We start from the raw sequence: 5,000 nt of genomic DNA on the forward strand, positions 1-5,000 counted from the left end.
CTTAGTCCGTGGTCTATATCATACATACATATATATATATATATATATATATATATATATATATATATATGTATATATATATATATTATATATATATATATATATATATATATATAATTTCTTTTTCCCAAGTGGTCTACTTTGCATAAGTGAACACACGTACCCGTGTTCTTATTAGCACACACACACACACACACACACACACACACACACACACACACACACACACACACACACACACACACACACACATATATATATATATATATATATTTATATATATATATATAAATATATATATATATACATGTGACTGCAACAGCGGGAAGCTTGGACAGCATATTGCAGCGTAAGCAAGATTTCTTCGAGCTAATCTCAGATGACGTCGGTTAAGAAGGGTTCACTTACGATAAGCAGCCGGAGATGGTATTTTGTGAGGAGATTTTTCAGCCATGTTCTTCTTCAGACTTTTCTTCTGCTGTTGGCAAACGAAGACTACAAGCAAAGACGTTTGGACCACTACCGAAGACACCACCAAAAGCGACCTCCAAGAGGAAAAGGAAAATCAAGGGTCAAGAAAGACTGTAACGACCCCAACGAGGACTTCAGTCAGTCCTGTGACGATCTTCCCATCACGTGAGCTTCTCGAGAGGAACAAAGAGAGAGCACAAGCTCACACAAGTTCCAAGAAGGAATGGGAAGACGTCAAGTTCCTCGGAGTTGGTGCCTTTGGATACGTCAGACTCCTCAAGAACGTTAAGACATAGGAGTTTCTGGCCGTAAAGGAGATCAAGTGCAAGATCGACTCCTCCTCCTCCTCCGAGGAACTCTTCGAGTCTGTCATCCACAGCCAGCTCGAACACAAGAACGTCATCCGGCTGTTGTTCTGGAGGAAGTTCGGCACGACGCTCTTCATGTACCTCGAGTACGCCAACGGTGGCTCCCTCGGGGACTTGAAGGGACCCTTGGCCGAAGAGGACGCCCTCCGGTACTTCGAGCAGCTCAGGGAGGGCGTCGACTTCCTGCACTCGAGGGGCGTTGTCCACAGAGACATTAAGCCAGACAACCTCCTCCTCACCGAAGACGGAGTCCTCAAGATCGTCGACCTGGGACTCTGCAGCATCTTCGTGTGGAAGGATGTCGAGGTCCCCCAACGGGGTTTCGTGGGCACCCAGAACTACATGGCCCCCGAGATCTACACGGGCAGAAGTTACAGGGGCCCTCCCGTCGACATGTGGGCCTGCGGTGTCGTTCTATTCAACATGCTGACGGCTGGACTCCCCTGGAGTAGAGCCATTTCCAACGACAGCAACTACGTCCTCTGGGTCCACAGAAAGAAGAAGATTTTCCGACGAGAGCTCTGGAAGAAAGTCGAGGACTTATCCTCGTTGTCGCTACTGAAGCGACTTCTGGCCATCGACCCCTCGGAGCGAGAATCCAACTGGCATCAACTCCGCCGTCAGGAGAACAAGCACCAGTGAATCAACGTCTACCACAACAATTCACTGTCTCCACCAATACTGCCATAAACTGAACGGCCTCTCCAATGAACGTTACTAAACCATCTCTGGACCGCTTCTATTTCCTACGAAAAACTATCCTCACCAAGGGTCACTGACATCAGTTTCCTAAGGCCATCCTTTCCTCTGCAAATCAGAAGGGGAGTATCCCCTCAGCTGAATAAAATCGTCGGTCGGTTGTCAAGAGAAATACGTTGAAAAGCCAACCACTAGAAAATGTTGAAAGCCTTTAGGCCAAAGCTACGAGACGATGGGGGATCTAGACTCTTTTCGAGCCAAGGCTGGAGCCTGGACTAGTAGTAATGGTGGTAATATTAGGGGTAATGGTGCTATTGGTGGTGGTGGTGTTGGTGGTGGTAGTGATGGTGCCTCTCTGAGCACCTCGCCGAGAGTAACTACTCGATATAGTGTCCGTAATAAGTAGTCCAACTCCTCTACGTATATTATTATCATTTGTTCCTAATTACCTAGAGCATATGTGTACATTATTCATTTTGCAGACTGAGGGATTCTTTTGTATTGGGAAATACATGAAATCGTCATCAGCAACTATTACATTTATATTGTTCAAATATAATTTGGACCCAAAGTTTCTGAACTCAATTTTGCGTGTTTGGCCCCAGCATCATATAATAAGGCGTCCAGAAACACAGGGGCATCCCCGCCGCTAACATCAAAAGTAACAAAAGTGGTGGGGATGCCTCTCTGTTTCTGGACGCTTCATACAACAGGTGCAGGAGACACAGGAAAGAAAGAACATAGCTTACCAAATGGCATTACCCTCTGAGCGCCCTCTAATGGCTCCTAGCTTACGATGATTACGGTACAGAATTAGATTTTTGTATAAAAGGTATCTTTTGATAATACTAACACGATTCCATCGAGGCCTTCAGAGTCAATTGTCAAGCTTCCCACGGGGCTATCACTCTGTGCTTCCACGGGCTTCACCAAAACCGACAGTCGAGAGTTCCTTTGAGCAAAAACAACTACGGTTACAGTATTTCATTTTTAAAATCTCCAATTATAAATTTATCTTTCCGCCATATATAGCAAAGCTGAATGATGGACTAAGTGATTGTAAACTTAGAAGAATGTTAGACATACTGTTGAAATGTTCTTAGAGAAATCATATTCTATTTATTCATAAGGAGGCTGGAGGTTAAAGCCAGAGCAAACGTTATCGTTTCACCTTATCATGTTCACCCATTCGTTATACACAAGAACAGAGATACGAGCGTCGAGCCTCGTTTTGGTTCAATTCCTGATGAAAAGAATTCACTTGAATCCCTCAAGTTCAATATGAACACCCCCTGATTTCATTCTGGCTAAAAACAAACGATTTTATTCAGGTAAGGCAATGGCGACGGAGGACTCTGTTCAGTGCAGAGGACGAGATTGAGTTGTAAGAGTTTAAACCAAGAGTTCAATGTTCGGCCTTGACGACCACAAGGCCAAGCCCATGGCCGTCCATCTCTCCTCTCTCGCTTCCTTCCCTCTTCGCTCCCTCCTCCTCTCTTCTTCACCCTCCCCTTCCTTCCTCTTTCCCACCATTGATTATAACCACTTTAAAATTTACAATTGAACATTAATTTGCCTTTACTCGTAATCTCCTCAAACCTACTTTGAGACTTTCTTTGATAAGATCAATGAACATATCTTGTATGTCTTCTGTTATTAACGAATTTAGATTAATGTCATCTGCAAATCTCATCACTTCCCATTAATGTTCAAGTCTTTCCTTTTCTAACTCGTCTCTCTGAAAATGTTTTCGAAATAGATTATAGATGACGTAAATCTATTGCATCGCCTTAACGCAATCCTTTCTCGAACTTGATATTTTCTGTATCTTTATGTGGTAGAATTACACCATCAGCATTGTCTATAGAACTTGTCCTGTGTACTTGTTTGGACGATGTTTCCGTGTAGAGTTTAGTATTGTTCTTTGTTCTACTTAGTCAAAGGGCTTTTCGTAATCTATAAAATCTAAATTCTAAAGGTTAATTTTTTCTGCAGATAGTCAATGCGTTTTTCTTGCCTATTATATTTATCTCTATACAAAACTTTACTTGATTTCTTCACAAAAATCTTAGTAAGACACTTTGCACACGTCTGATGGCAAATTGCTCGATAATTATTAAGGTCTTTCTCATCTCCTTTGTTGTGAAGTTTAATCACTATAACATTGTACCATGAATCAGGACCGCTTTTACTACGTATATGATAAGTATATGACCTAATCTATAATGAACTTCTTTCCGAGCACATGTGACAGCAAAGAAAGAGGCATTTGCATTCTTTCAATACATTTCGCAAAGTATGCGTGTGGCCTGGAGACCAACTAAGCCGATCTACCGAACTCTACGTCTAAGTATGCGCAAAATCTTCATTTACTATTTGAACTCACTTTCCCATGTGAACTGTCTTTCAATAGAGTTCGCAAACGTATGCGTGTGGCCTGTAGACCAAGTGAGGAAATCTACCGACCTCAGCGTCTTAGAATGCGTAAAATCTTCATCAACCACTTCTGTTCCTTTTCCCACGCGAACTTCTGCCTAAGATCACGTGACCAGTGTCCCAGATCGTGACCAGTGTCCATCAGACGCGCGCTGTACAATAACGCCACCAACTCTTCAACGACACTACTCAGGGCGACCTCTGGGTGGTCCTTGAGAGCTCACCTAAGCAGCTTAGTTATCCTTAACCGTGTGATCTGTAACTGACCAAGTTCCTAAACCAGTTCATATCTGCTGAGACTTGGGGAATATTGGTAACGTTTTCGACAAATTTGGTAAATTAAGAACATTCTATTAACTGAGAAAAGGTTGATAATAATTAGGAAGTACTGATATTTCTTTTTGTGAACTATATGTGACATCTTCTCATTAAGAGACTAGAGAAACTGTGGCTGTATAAAACTCATTTCCAGCGACTCACGCCTTGTAAAGGTGAATGAGCACTGTAAGAAACATTGCAATACGTGAGCGTACACTCACACGCACGCACGCACGCACACACGCATAAACACACACACAAACACACACACACACACACACACACACACACACACACGTACACACGTACGCACACTTAACAAACAAGCACACACACAAACATACGTGCATACACATACACAAATGCACACAAATACATACACACAATCACATACACACACACCTATCAACACACACCAACACACGCACGCACACATACACACACACATACATACACACACACACACACACACACACACACACACACACACATACACACACACACACACACACACACACACACACACACACGCACACACACACACACGCACGCACATAATTACATAATCATTCTCGCTCTGATTCAGTCACTCCTCTCATTTACTTATGGACTCGCTTACTTTCTCTCTCCTTCTCCCTCTCTCTCTCCTTACCCATCTTTCTCTTTCTCTCTCCCTTTCCCTCTCCTTTTCTCTCTCCTCCCTTCGCT

At 43.0% G+C, this 5,000-nt stretch overlaps 1 long non-coding RNA gene across 1 annotated transcript in view; it reads right to left on the bottom strand.

Moving 5' to 3' along the window:
• LOC143033005 (uncharacterized) overlaps positions 1 to 5,000 on the bottom strand; it is a 103,423-nt gene that overhangs the window by 22,019 nt on the left and 76,404 nt on the right. The gene's annotated exons all lie outside the window — the stretch shown is intronic.

Source organism: Oratosquilla oratoria, chromosome 15 (genome assembly GCF_046742065.1).
Source record: "Oratosquilla oratoria isolate Oo_2021 chromosome 15, ASM4674206v1, whole genome shotgun sequence".
In the NCBI taxonomy this organism is placed as follows: Eukaryota; Metazoa; Arthropoda; class Malacostraca; order Stomatopoda; family Squillidae; genus Oratosquilla; species Oratosquilla oratoria.